Source organism: Phocoena phocoena, chromosome 21 (assembly GCF_963924675.1).
Source record: "Phocoena phocoena chromosome 21, mPhoPho1.1, whole genome shotgun sequence".
Classification (NCBI taxonomy): domain Eukaryota; kingdom Metazoa; phylum Chordata; class Mammalia; order Artiodactyla; family Phocoenidae; genus Phocoena; species Phocoena phocoena.
The window spans coordinates 34484694-34500566 of NC_089239.1; positions in this window are offsets into that span (position 1 = coordinate 34484694).

Genomic DNA, 15873 nt, shown 5'->3' on the forward strand with positions numbered 1-15873 from the left:
CTCCCCTTCTTTTCCAGCTTTCCTTAAGCCGGGGTGTGATAACTGCGACACCGTAGTCATTTTGGACCAGGTCATTCTGTGTGTGGTGGGGGGGAGGACTGTCCCATGTAGTGTATTGTGCTTGGCAGCATCTCCGACCTCTACCCACTTGATCACGGTGGCACACCCCTGCCCCCCAGTTGTGACAACAAAAAATATGACCAGACATTGTCCAGTGTCCCCTGTGGCCCCAGATTGCCCCTGATTGAGAAGAGCAGTGCCCTAAATAAACGTGGTGCTCATTTCATCTCTTTATCCAATTATATCCTTTGATTTATTTTTCAGTGTACTTACTGGACTGCTCCCCCGATTCCTTCTCAGTCTCTCCCTAATACCGCTTACACACATATAAGGAAAGAATGCAGGGGCAGTTTATCTTCTTTCTGGAACCAGCCAGTCCCCGGAAGGACTGGCCCGATGACTGTGGCCTCATCAGCACGTTAAGCTATTGCCATCGCACACCGTTAAAAAAAAGATGAATAAACAATCCAATAGTGAGAAACAGAACAAGGGGTCAATATAATTATGCGGTATTAAAAATGTAGCTGAAAATAACAAGGTTATGTTCAGTATTTTACTGAAATCACATGGGAAAATTTTGGTTAAAACATTGACTTTTTTTTTCCTTTACTGTATCAACCACACAGTTATTTTGAGCAAGCCTTACCTCTGGAAATGACTGTACAAAGAAAATTGTCAGAATATGAAAATTTTTTTTCCCCTAATGGGATATGGTAAAGAATGAACATGAAGGATTACATTCCTAATCCGTTCCACAAACGCAGTGGTGCAAGATGGGACTGCATGATGTATCCACTTTCCTGTAGTCTATTTGAAGCACCTGAGTTTGAGGATGAATTCATGTGTTTTCTAGTAGTGCCTAATTTACCCTCAGGGAGTGGCTCATGCTGGGAGAACGTGTCTCATTATGGATTATTTTGTAGCATCAGTCATGCTATGAGATGACAAGACTTTATAAGACAAATACTATGGGTCAACCTTCAGAGGCCAGCGCTACATGCAGGCAAAAATTCTCATTGGCAGAACCAAACAGAAAGCCCGTAATGAATTCTTTTACCGTGGGAGCATATTCTCAAATCATGCACTAATAACAAAAGAGCTGGAAAACCATACCAAGAAACCAGCGTGTCTTTTGGCAAGCTGGAGACCAGGGTTTGGTGCCGAGCTTCCCAACACTCTAAAGGAGAGAATTAACATCAGAGGAAGCCGAGAATGTTTGTGCAAACTCTGCAGGCATTCGGGTGTGAGTCATAGAGCAGCTACATGAACCTGAGGGTTATTTTTTCTTCTTCTTTTTTTTTTTTCCTCTTCCCAAATGTAATTAGGTGTTAGTTGGTTCAGTAACGAAGAGCATCCCTAAAGGGTGTCTGGGACCTCAGTCACATTTTAGGGAACGCAGCTCTTCCTCCTGAGTCAGTTCTTATACTATAAACCTCTGTAATTTAAGATGTGGCAGAATTTCAAGGCGATTAGCATAATATGAGGGTGGCGGGATGTCCTTGAATGCTTAGGTGTGAGCCAGTATTTTAGATTTTGTCTTGGGAAGATAACTCCATTAAAATCTGTCTCAGATTGAATCATGTTGTAAATCACCTGAAATATCAGAAAATCAGAGATTTAAATATATAAAACATTTGGGAGAATGAAGTTATACAAGTTGTCTGTAACGTTCCATTTATTTGTAGTATTTCTTTTCAGTACCTTTGTTTTAGGGCTGTGTTTGCCAAGCAGTTTTCTAAAACTTTGGCCCATACGTGGCAAACTTACCTAAAACATTGTCTTTTTCTCTATTTCCTTTATTTTTTTACTCAAATCCTATGCCTTGTTTCTTATCTTCCATTTCCTTTTTCTTTCCTCGAAAAATGACAGCTTCCCATGTCTCTTCACCCATTGTTTGTTGACATGAAAGGAAAGAAACATGGAAATGGAACAGTGGATTTAAGACTTTGCTCCTTGAAAATCCCGGGGTAGCTTCTGAGCTGCAGGTGGGGAGGGCATACAGGGAGCAGACAGGGCTCTGAGGCTTCCATTCAACTTCCAGTTTACAAGTAGTATTTCATGTAAAGAAAGCTTTCCACAGCACAGACATCTCAACAGTGGTAGAACCCACGATGCCATCAGGTAGAGTAGACCCAGGATAGGACATTTGACCAACGGAAAGTAATCATACTGAGTGATAGAAGCACGGGGATATGGAAGAAATTCACTGTGGGTGTTTCATCTCATGATTACTCTTCCTTCAACCACCTTAAGTTCAGCCCGTATCTAAAAATCAGGAACTTCTCATTCCCTCCCCTTTAATAGTAGCAAGATTTAGTAGCTTCTGCCATCTCAGCAGGAGCAAAGCATGTAGTGGTCCAGGTGTATTTCTATTGAGTAGGGTGATTAAGGAGTGTGAAAGGATAAAGATGTAACTATATAGCGAAACAAGGAAACTAAAATTTATCTCAAATGATGTCTCTATTGTCCCAAAGAAAGATTATATATCTCGGTAATTCCTATGGCTAGGAAAATTTTATGAAAGAAATGTTCTTAAATGTATGGACACCAAAGGGGGAAAGTCAGGAGGCGGGGTGGGGTGGGGTGGGGTGGGTGGAGGTGGGATGAATTGGGAGACTGGGATGGACATGTAGACACTAATATGTATAAAATAGATAACCAATAAGAACCTGCTGTATAAAAAAAATAAAATAAAATTCAAAAAAAGAGAAAGGAATGTTCTTTTAATCAGAAGGTATTTTGACTAGCTATGGCTTTATTATTACGTGAAATAAAGATTATACTTTATTTGTATGTATTTTAATAAGGTGTAAATTTAATTTTAAAATAAAAAAGCAGACTTAACACCATACATTTTAAAGATTTGTCCTACATTAATAAAAATAGTGTTTTGCATTTATAGGACACGATGTCAAAATGCTAACATGTCCTAGCTAAAACGTTAAAAGCACAGGAGTTCCTGGATTAGTAATTATTTGTATTCAAGTTCTCTAAATTTAACCTCAAATTAACTGTCGTTAACTGTTTGAATAAGAGGTTTGATAGTAAATAATTTATTATTTATCTTGTTATTTTCCTTGAGGAAATTACTTTATTTCCCTAAAATATTAAAAAAAAATTGCCTATATAATGGAAGACTATTTCTTGTTTACTATAGAAATTTTCATACTTTTTTTTTAAGATACTGTTTTCTCCAAATCCAAGTGGTATGTTTTTTTTTTTAATCTCAGCATAGTAGAGAAATATGTGAAGAATGTTTTAGCTTCCACTATGTCAGCAGATTTTGATTAATTGGGGGAGAAAAAGCTTATTAAACAAAATATTTCCAATTTTGTATTAAATGTTACCTCTTCTACTGTATAAAGCAGGACATATTTTGGCAAGATCTCAAGCTTTTAAAACTAACATTGAACATATTATGGAGAAAAGACTTGCAAATTGCCTTGTGTTCTTAACAGTAGCTGGAAAAGGAAAAGAAATTAAAATGGATCAACAGTTAAAGTGGAAATGCATGATTACAATGGAATGATACGTAAATTCAAATCAAGTTTCAATGAGGAGTATATTTTTAAGTATTTTCAGAGAAATTAAATAATTTCAGATTTAGTATTTTCTGTAATCTTTTAAGATTAAAAATTTATTTTTTAAAAATATATTTTCAGATGATTTTATTTGTGATTATGTATGTCGAATTCAAACCATGTTATGGTTTTTTTCTGTGTTTGGTAACATCGAACCGTGAAAAGTAAAATTAGCATTTAAGAAATAATTCAAGGAAAAGACTTCTCCAGTAATGTTTGCCCCAGTGAGCTGAGTAATTTTTGTAAATTAGTCTTTTGGCCTGAGTGATTTAGATAATTACTTAAGTTCTTTCTTTCAGGTTGAATATTCAGATACTAGTCAACATCAAGCATACGATAAATGATTTATTTTTTTTCTTCAGTAAATAGATCAAATATTGAGTGAAATAGTGTATTTGCCCTGTGTATTGCCCTTATATAATCCCTAATTGTTTTCAAGTAGTGTCACTCTAAGTCGATGAGATCTTTTTCTATTGTTATTTTCAAATTTGCTTGATGGATTAGGAAAGATGTGTTCAATCAAAGAGTTCTGGATAGACGTTAAAGGATAAGCTTCTAACGAGTACATAACTCAAACTGTTCTTTATTCAGTCAGTGTAAACCAATGATCAAGTTACCTGTGAACATTAAGGGTGGAGGGAGGGACATTAACACATTCTTTACTCGACTAAGATGTTTTTGCTTTAATGGAAATTTTCTTTTCCTTTTTCAGCAGTATTTTTAACTTACAGTGTGCATTGGGAAATAATTTTCACTTGCCTTTTGTAGTTTTTAATTCATGAAAATAAACCAAAACCAAGAGGTTGTAGTTATAACATTTCTTCTTTATGAACATAAAAGAATCTTATTAGCTATTGCAATTTAAACTTTATTGTATTTTAAATTAACATATTCTTGTTTTTGTGACTTAACAGGCAGTAACTTCAAGCTCCTGTGGTGGATATAGATTCTTGCTGCAAGGAAGTAACAGTAAGTGCTTATGTATATGCAATAACTTTTTAAAAACTGCAACATCTTAATATTTGGAACTCTGTTATGCTTAAATGCATGAAAAAAAGTTAATATGGTTATTTAAATTTACCCTATCATTTTATAATTTCAATACATTGTATTCACTCTAATGACATTTTACATAGAATTTTAATAGATTAATGTCAGGTCATTTTAATAATGAAGAAAAATAGACCCACAGCCAAGTCTTTCCATTTTGTCCAGTATGTTTATGTCAGTCTTGCTATATAAATTTCACTTATGCATTAATGACATTATCTCTTTGATTAGCTGATTTACAAAGAGTCTGTTTTCTATGGGCAATTATTTGACAATTGGTTTTTAAATTTTGGATTGTGGGACATTAATTTTGCATTCATAACTTCTTTGGAGCAACTCAAATTCGTCTTTTGCAATGGTGCATTTTAAATTGTTTTCATGCCAATGTGAGTCACTAACTCTTGTATTCATCTCACAAAAGGTAAGAGAGGGGCCTCTTTCTCCCAATTGGGATTAAATAGTAGCTTCTCAGTTCTTCTGCAATATATTTTTCATAATGGTTTAAATCTGTGTGTTTATTTCAAATGTGAGCGTAAGTAACTTTTGTTTTACCTGCCAGCCCTGCGTTATCTTGTGCCTTCCTTTACATTAATGTAATTACTTGGGAATTATCTCTATTCCAAATTGAATAGGGAAATATCAGCTTGCTGCAGGCTCTGTGCTCATCCAGGAATTAAAGTAATTTAAGATATGAGGTTTTAAATGGAAACTCTATTTGTAAGAAAAAGATGTAATTCACTGCCAGAGGTATCCGTTTCAGTGCAACTTCTAGAGAGACAAAAATGCTCTCCAAATTCTAATTCTTGATTTTCTAAGTAATTTGGATCCTGGTATGTTTTCTACTCAGATAGGTTTCTAGGGTGTTGTGTAATCTGGGATATATCCTGGTTTCCATTTCTTACTGATACCATTTCCTGGGTGTCTTCCTGACTCAACCATTGAGCAGTTTGACAAAACTTCTATCCAGTGATCTTCAATTTGACATGGCCTCCTCAGGCAATGACGGGTCTTCCTTGAGTACAATTCATTAAATGTTGTTCTGTAGAATAGATAGTGATTATACTTACCAAATGTCTGCAAGTCTCTTTCGGAGATATGCTGTATTATAAATGAAATTATTTTCTATTTGGGGGAATTCTTGTTTATTAATATTGTTGTAAGTAAAGGCTTTGGTGAATAGACTATATTGATCTTTAGAAAGTGTTAGTTGGTGTTAGCTTTGCGATAGACTAAAAATGATATAAAATGGTTGGTAAAATGACTCAGACTATTTCTCTGTCTTGCTGTGGATGTGGAAGAGGCGACAGGGACAGAAAATGCCTCATAAATCAGTGTCGGGGTGTTCCCTCCCCTACAACGGAATAGAAATCATCACAGCAGGACTGCCTGTTTTGCAAATGATGTTATAACCCATTTACTTTAAAAGCTCTTTTCCTTAGAAGTCATTTCTAGTATTTTTTAATCGTCAAATTATGCGTATATACTTTCTAGGAGCAATCGAGTATAAGTATGTGTGTTTAAATAAATATATATATTTATATAAATATACATGTATATACACATATCAGCAAAATCATATCTTAGGGTTCCCAGGTAGGAAACTTTGAATACACACACACAGAATTTTATTTATCTTTGGATCATTCTAATTTTTATTTTATATCTAAATCTTCAGTCTCAGTCTGTTTTTATTCTGTCATTTATTTATATATTGAACAACTTTTGTGTAGCTAGGTGTGTGGTCTCAGACACTGGGGATAGAGGGAGGAACGATTAAGTTCCTATCTTCTAGCTGACCACAGAATGATGGAGAAAATACAAACATTTAACAGTCATTTCAGTTCATTGTGGTAGGAGTTGTGATCGAATCAGGATAAAATGGGGAATAGAGGGGTGAATTCTCAGGTCATTCTGGAGAACTAAAGCTAATGTTTTCTGGAGGAGGTAATTCTTGAACCACAATAGGTGTGTGTAACTGAAGTGGTGGTGGTGGATTGTGTGTGTATATTCCAAAGTGAGGGCATAGGGGTGAGAAGATTGAGAAGAAGGGGCTGTAGAAATCATTTCAGGCTCTATGGGAAGGGAAGGCTATCAGTGCAGTATATACAGCAAGATCAAGGTGACATGAGAACATTTTCACATGCTTAGGGAGCACAAAAGAAAAGTTGCAGAGTGACAGGAAATGCGAGAACTAGAGCATAAAATTACATCCGTGACTGTGCTGAAGAGTTTGCATCTTATCTCATTTTTACCCAGAAAACAAAAGGGAGCCCTAGTGAATTTTATAACAGTAAGAAACATTGGAGTTGCATTTTGGAAATACCAGTAGAGAATCGATTTTGAAGAAGGATTAGACAGACTCATCAAAGGAAGTGGTTTTGTGGGTAGAGCAAAGCCTTGAAAAAGTTGAGCTCTGGGGCTTCCCTGGTGGCTCAGTGGTTGAGAGTCTGCCTGCCGATGCAGGGGACAGGGGTTTGTGCCCCGGTCTGGGAAGATCCCACATGTCGCGGAGCGGCTGGGCCTGTGAGCCATGGCCACTGAGCCTGTGCTCCGCAACGGGAGAGGCCACAACAGTGAGGGGCCCGCAAACTTAAAAAAAAAAAAAAAAAAAAAAAAAAAAAAAAAAAGTTGAGCTCTGAACAATGGAGACCAGGTTATTTACTTGAGGTTACCTGTCCTGCGTGAAGAAGGGAACCTACAGGATGATTATTGATCGGAAGGCTCATTACAGTGGGAGTGGGTTGAGGGAGAAGAGATGCTAATTTTAAAATGAATCGTAAGAGCAGGAAGAATTTGTTCATGTTAGGGTAATAGCCTCTTCCTCATTCTCTAGGAGGTACCGGGAGTCTTCATGGAGTCTAGTTCAGAGCCCAGGTAGAATCCGCTGGCTGGAATGGTTATGACCGCTTGTTCTATCATCCATATACTGTCTAATAGAGTAGCCGCTAGCCGCATGTGACTATTAAAATTAATTCAGATTATAAATTTATTTCCTGAGTCACACTTATATTTCAACTTCTCAGTAGCCAGATGTGGTGAGCAGCTACCCTTTTGGACAGCACGTATGGTGCCAAAAATCATATTGAACGATGCAGTTCTATCTAGATTTTCAGAGCACTCATAAAAGAATGCGGATTTTGAATCACAAAAGTAAATGCATGACTAAGTGTATTTTAACGTTTACCTTTTAGAAGTAGAGAGAATTATATCCTTGTTCCATAATCAATTATGTTGGTGAATAACATCTGAATTTTAATAGAACGAGAAAATTTTAAACCTTCTCATTTATAATTTGAGGATTTTTTCTTCTTTATCAGTATAAAGGACATAAGCAAAAGCTACCTGGCTCTTACAGAACTGACAAAAAAGCCCCTGGTAACAAATCAAAGGGGGCAGGCACTGTAGAACAAGACAGTTTTCTCAACTATCTTCCTAATGCTTTTTCAGAATCTCAAGTTCCATCTTGAAATTCATTAATAAAACTCATTGATGTTAGTTCTCACTGAAAGATGGTAACATTTGGAGTAACAAAATGTTATTAGAGGGCAACGTCTAGGACAGTGTTATTAGGGGGCAGCTTCTAGGACAATGTTATTAGAGGGCAACTTCTAGGACTCAGCGTGTAAAATACAGTTCACTACTCTTGACCTCTTAAAATGTATGAGATGAAAAAACCCTATAATGCCAGCTTTTCATAATAGTGTTGCCAAATGATGGAATATCTTATTTCTGAGGGAAATACACTTTGATCTTACAGGGAAAAATAAAGTTGCTCTCCATTCTAATGGCACACAACCGAGTTCATTACATGTGGTCTGTAGGTTAAAGGATGTTTCGCACCTGGTGGCATGTTCATTATAAATGGATTTTTGATCTTCTTTTACCATTATCTGCAGATGAGATATTCACAGGGGGAAATCAGTTGGAAGCAGTGTAGGAAAAGAAGCAGTGAATAGCTGAGCTAATCTGTAACTTCGGCCCTGGACTATTTTTTTACAGAATCCTCCCCATGACATTATTTACTGGCTATAAGCTATTTGCATTTAGCTATTTGTCTAACACTACAAACTAATATATAAATATAAAATATAAAAATTGTCACTATAAACTAACTTGTATGTATATATATATGTGCGTTTATATATATATATGTTTCATGTATATATGTATATATATAATCAGATCATCCTTTAGAACAAACAAGTCCATACTTCACTCTCTTAAGGAATGTTTATCAGTGATTTTGTCTAATTCAACTTTAACATTTTAAAATGAATTCCATTTCCCCTCTGTCATAAAGGGCTTCATGGTTGGTGTCTTTGATTACACATTTTTCTTCTTCCTATGCAGGTTAATCCAAGGTATTGTTTTTGTCATATCACTTAAAATTTTTTTTTTCTTTATAAAAATATTTATTTACTTATTTATTTGCTCACAGCCCTTTAGGGAGTGCATTGAAGCTGCAGAATGCAGTTTTGTCTTTAGCCTGCGTTCAGAGCCTGTCCAACCTGTGTAGGTCTATAACAACTTACACCCAGTCGCTTAAATGAAGTGACTGATCCTCTTTCAGTTCTCCTCCACTTGGGAAGGGCATTGGTCCTCCAGCTGCCTCCTCTCAGCCTTCTTCTTTTCTGTCTCAGAGCCCTTCGCCTTCCTGGCTTTAGTCTCCAGTAGCTTAAATTCCACCCAATATTCCTCACTTTTCATACAGAGTTTATTAATTTGCTACATCTACATGGTCCCTTGTGACCATTCTTGACAAGAAATGGAATTAATAATAAAAACTTAGTTAAATCTGTTAGTCGTGTCCTCTTAGCTTGCTTGAGGGTAATTGTCATGGAATAAACCCTCTGTTTATTGACTGAGAATTCAAAGGACAGGCAACCTTAAGCGCAGCCTCCCATGGTCGGCTCATTGATCCATATGACCTTAGATACACTGTGGATCGAATTAGCAAAATATTATTGTTCTTTTTATTGTGCTCAAGAATGCTGGGACAATGGATTTTCTTCCTTGAATCTCTAAAGGGCCTTAAGGTCCATAAATATTGATACTGTGTATGTCTAAAGATCAGTCAATTTCTGAAATAATATTAATGTGTTCATGCAGTTACCTTTGAAGAGAATATGGGTTTTGATTTACCTGCCTATAAATATTAAATTATCTGAAGTAACTAATGTGGTTATTTCTGTGTTGGTTTATAATAATTATTTCATTCAGTGAAAATGAAAAACAAGGTATTTTGTTAGCAATTGCTTTTAAACTGGTTTTTCAATTAAAGATGACTGGAGGGACTTCACAGCTCATAGCAGTATGTTGGGGAGGTCAACTTTTGTGTTTAAAAAGAACTTAGGAGACTTCCCTGGCGGTCCAGTGCTTAAGACTCCGTGCTTCCACTGCAGGGGGCACAGGTTCAATCCCTGGTCGGGGAACTAAGATCCTGCATGCCGCGCGGTGCGGCAAAAAAAAAATAAAAGAACTTAGGTAACATGAGAGTTACCTAGAGGCCTTTCTAACCAAAAAATATATCCTTTAGCTACATCTTATGTAGAAGAAATACAAGTGTTTGAAATTCCTAATGACCACTTTAGTGTTTTCTGGAAGTATATCTAGCAGATGCAATAAGCTATCCAGGTGTGTCTCATACAAATAACTTATTTTATGTGACGTGATCTTCCGTTGTCACTTCATGTATTAAGTGATCTCCATGGCCTGGAGTCAAGGATAGCCAGGTTGTGATGGAAGAATGACCAAAAAAATGGGGCAATGGGAGACTTTAACAGCCAGGGGTAAAAACAGCTATTAGCTATTGGAACGGTTGAGGCATTTCCAAAACAGGAAGACAAGTGGCAAAGATAAACTTGGATTAGATGCAGTTACCTGAGATTTGACCCACGGGGCAAATTCAGAAAAATAAACCACTGTAATGTATACATGCAAAGTTGTGTGGCCTGTATTTGCCACCCCTTTTTAGAGCACGTTCAGTTGTGTTCGTTCCTCAAAATGGCAACTTCTGGTGTAGAGAGTGACTTGATCCAGTGTTTGTGAGAAGTGTACCAACTTGATTTTATCCTCATGAATTCAAAGTATAAACTTCAAAGTGAAGCCACTTCCTCCTCTGCAGCCCCCTCCTCCCCTTACAATGTCCTGGTTCAGTTTAAATGGCTCATTTGAGCCTTATTAACGTAAGTGCTCCAGCTTCTTTGAGTTAGAGAATTTTGTATCCTTAGCTACTGAGGAGGAAGAGACCTGTTCCTGTACCTTCTAGGTTCTGGCCGGTCTAAGAATTACATTGGTGCGACACTGATTAACAGGAGAAAAATCACACAAAAGTTGAACAACGTGTATGCGTGGGAGAGACCCTAATTCACCAAAATGGCTGAAACTCTCACCTTAAATACCATCTTCAGTTAAAGACGAGAGAGAATGTTGTGGGTAGTGGTTTGGGACCTTAAAGGGGAGGAGGGCAGTTGACATAAAGATGGAAAAGGCAAATGTTTGATAAAGGAATGGTCGCTAGGCCGTGTACAGACGGGAGACAGAGAGCAATCTTAACAACGCAGTTCTGTGTCCACACACCTGGCCCGTAGTGTAGGTAGTTACCTGTGGTGACGGCTCCCTTCTTGCAAGAGGTCCTCTATCTCTATTCTTTAGGCAGTTAGGGAGAAGGTCAAGCATTCTTCCTGAGTCGTTGGGGCCTCGATTGTCTTCATCTCAAAATAATCCACATGCCAAGGAGATCTTTTGGGGTGGCCAATTGTGTTCCCCTGCAGTGGATTGCACCCAGTGTAGGCCATGGATGAAAACAGAATTACTGGCTAGGGTAAGTGAGAGCCTGTCTCTCATTAAGGTGGACTAGAAGAGTGTCTGGTAAGAAGGTGATATAATGAGAAATTATCAATAAACCTAGCTTGGAGCTTGGTCATTGGTCAAAAACAGGAAATTCTAAATAGGACAATGGGAAGAAAGATGGACTCTGCCAATGGAATGGAAACCGGAGTAGGTGGAGCAACTGCACTGGGTCGAGGGGAGGAGCCTGCCTTCTGGGAATTGTGTGGCCATCCTGCCTTGAGAAAGCTTGGCTTTACCTTCAGACTGTGTCCTTGATAGTTTTCTCAGTTTTTATGAGTGGTGTCGACTGTCCAGGCACGTGGCTCTGACTTTAAGTGACAGCATGAATCACTCTCATTCCATATACTTGTTAGGAAATTTGATCTTTTAATCAGTACCACCTGTTTGAAGAAGAAAAACAAAACAACACCGCAAAACAAATCAGCTATATTCGTAGGGATCCATTTCTTTAGGTTAAAAACAGCAGAACAAAACAAAAAGACCCGTAAATTATTCTAGACAGTCAGAAAGCTGGGTCTCATCCCTTTGTCTTCCTCTGCTCTGCACTCTCCCAGTACTCTCTGTGAATTATGCTTTGGTGTGAAATGATTCTTCCATATGTATTTATAAGAAATAATTCAGCAAAGTTGAATTCACTATTATGTAGATACTTAAGAATAGAGGATTGCAATCAGACATATCTGTTTTTAGCGCTAATTAGTCTGCTAATTTCTAATTATGCAAACTTAGAAAAGTTGAGTAAACCCTTTGATCCTCATGTCACTTTCTTATTAACAATAATTAAGTGGTTATAAGGATCAAAATAAGGTTGTGTGTATTAGGTACTTCAGAACAGGTCAATATACAGCATGTCACTGACCAAACGTAGATGCAGGTGCTTATATAGTTGTCAGGGACATTATTGACCAGAGAGAAGCCACCTGGGAAAGAAGTCCTCCTGGATCTCATTCCCAAGACTGCTGTTCTACTCCTGACCAGCTCAGTTTGCTTTTATTTTCGTTGATAACTCAACTCCAGCAACTTTATATGATTTCCTTTTCTCTGGGCAACCGTGAAGCACAGAGTCAAATTTGTAACTCTCTCAAAGCAACAGTATACAATTCTGGGTACCAAACTCATACCTGTTCTTATTTCTCCTATCTGATTTTCCTTTATGATTATATTATATCTAAATATCTATTTGGTTATTTATATATAATATGATAGATTTTAAACTAATTGTTTTGAGAAATGTTTTAAATTCTTTATAAGTTTGAAGTGTAGATAAGTTATCCCTTAACTAAAAGTATAGAATATTGATTAAAAGAAAAAGAAAGTTATTCTTTGTAAATAGGTGGAAACATGGATTACAAAATAGCTTCTTCAGCTTACTGGTCAACTGAGGACTTGCATTTATTCTTGGATTAGGTATCTTGACGTGTCCTTTATCCTGAGAAACTACAGAATTCAAAATCTACAAATACGTACCTATAGATTCTGAAGCATTTTATTCACCCAATTCAAATAAATATTTCCTTATCAAAATTTCTACAACTTTAATCTGTTTTGTATTCTTTTATAACATAAACTGTTTATCACTAATCCCTATTAAAGTCTGAAATTTCTATCATGAATAATATAGTCTAAGCATAATCAAGCCATGCTCTGTCAGTATTGTTTCGTTCTCCTAGTTGTTAGGGTGACGTTTGTACATAAAATAAGACCACGTGGTAATGATACACCTTGATACCAGTCAACTGACTGGTGAAGCCAATTCATTGTAAAAATCGTTTGGAGTATATTAATATAGCTATCAGTAATCAGTCAAATCGAGGGTTTTAAAAAACTTCCATTTTTAGATCTTAAACACATTTATATACATTATACTGTCCATATTTCTAAATAAGAGAAAAATGGAATAATACTGATGTAGTTTGAGTATGTTTTCCTACTTTGCATTAGTATTAGATTGTTTCTAACATATCGCATGAAGATCAAGGATTCGTTATTTCATTTCAAGTGTATTTAGAAAACTTTATCATTCAAAGGATGTTTCATATTATGATTTGTGAAATAAAGACTTGAGAATTTCAAATGTCCTTTTAAAGTTTTGCTTCATTGATTTTTTTTTTTTCAATTGTCCTGATAGACTTCTGTAACTCAGGGCATACTGGTATTAAATAAATTATTGGGTATTAAAATTTAAATTACAAATAAAGTAAAAAAAAAAAAAAAGAGAAAAATAATATGTGAAGGCATTTTGCCCAGAATAACCCTGTATCTGTTGCTTCAGAAGTCAGATTACCTCTAAAAATCAAAATCTATATAACTAATGATTTTTTCTCTCTTCAGTTACCAGATTATTTGTCTACTCTTAGAGAAATGCATACTGGAGAGTTTGGTTCATTAGTCTTTTTCCTATTTTTTTTTTTTTTCAGTTCAGTAAATGCTATACTCTTTTCTATTTTCACTAGCTCTTAGCACCTTAAAATCTGTAAGTTATTACGCATTGAGTACCAACATGTAAAAAAAGAATTTCAAATCAGTAATTTTCCAATATTAGATTTTAGGCAAGAATTACTGCTTCTCTGGTAGGATGTTGGATTGCCAGAAAGACCCCTTACCACAAACTAGGTACCATCATCTCAGTCCATACCTAGAATCCTCTCATTATCCGTAGTTGCTGCATCGTTCAAATAGCTAGATCTGCAGTCATGTTCCTGTGACTGTTTAGTTATGACTGTTGGGATTTTTTTGTTGTTTTTGTTTTTAGTGTCATTAAAATGTTCTTTTGGGCTTCCCTGGTGGCGCAGTGGTTGAGAGTACGCCTGCCGATGCAGGGGACACGGGTTCGTGCCCCGGTCTGGGAAGATCCCACATGCAGTGGAGTGGCTGGGCCTGTGAGCCATGGCCGCTGAGCCTGTGCATCTGGAGCCTGTACATCACAATGGGAGAGGCCCGTGTACAGCAAAAAAAAAAAAAAAAAAAGTTCTTTCCATTGACTCTTCTACTTTCTTCCATTTTGTCAGCAATGTCCTTCACTTATGTTCCTCTTTTACTTCTGTTTTGTTACCCATGATTTCAGTAGAACTGCCAGCTTCCTAAACTTGGATACAAATCCACACTATCCTCCTTGATCCCTCAGTTCGTGGTCAGATCCTTCCAATGTGCTTTAATTATATACCCTTCCACACTCTCAAGAAGTTTCCAGTCTAGTTATCCTTTTTCTTTTGCTTTTCAACCTCTACTTCTGTAGTGGATTCTTCCCACTAGATTTTAAATAAACAGATTTAAAATCATATGACGCTTTTAAAAACACAGAGATCTTTGTTCATTTTCTCATCACCCTCCAGCTAACTCCAGCTATGTCCGTCTCTCTCTAGAGACATATGATACGCTATATATATCATACTAGACTAGATACATGATATGCTATATAGTAGAGAATATATTGTGTTTTGACCCAAAATGCTGATAAAATTTAGCATGATGTAATACAAATATAAAGTTACTTAGGTGAAAAGTAAATAATAATAAGAAGCATTGTTACATTCTAAAAATTAAAAAAAATCTTTTAGACTGTATTTTATTTTGCTGATATACCCTAGTTGTCTTTTGAATTGATGGAAGAAATTTATCTGTGTGACTAGTCTCTGATACTCAGTTTCTTTACCCTTAAAAATAAGGGGTTGTCTCTGGTAAGCTCTATTATACTAGGATGGTAAAATTTAAACCTTATTAGTTTCCCTTGGCCAGACAAAAATATGTTTATGCTTTAATATTTTTACTATGTACCTATTTTTAAAGACAGTAGGAATGCTCTTCAAAGGTGTATGTTTCTGGAAGGCTTTGGAAAATTTAAGTATATAATTAGTTTACACTTAACTACCTTCCCATGAACAAAGTTTTCAGGCATACTGAATCAAGGTATAGAAGAAATTGTGAAGAATCTTTACTATTTTCTTATTGGTTTGTGTAATGCAATCTTTTAAAATTGCATTTGAAACAACATTTATTTACAAATTTGCTGGATATAAGATTTTTTTATTTGTTTAAATATACATGTAAGAGGATAACCTTAATTGCTGTATTTCAAAATCCAGGGGGAATTTAGATTTATTTTTAAATATGTCATTAGTGTCCAGTTTCCAAAAGATAGTGTATTCTAAATTTAGGTGGTAATTTTTGGCACTCTTGTTCTAATTACAAATATACTAAGAATACTGATGTAACTTAAAGCAACGGATCTGGGTTAGTCTAGGTGGATGTGTGCTAGCAAGTGAAATACTGGGTTCGAAAAAAAGTGTGAAGAAAACTTTGATGGTGATACAGGTCTTTGGAGTAAAATTGT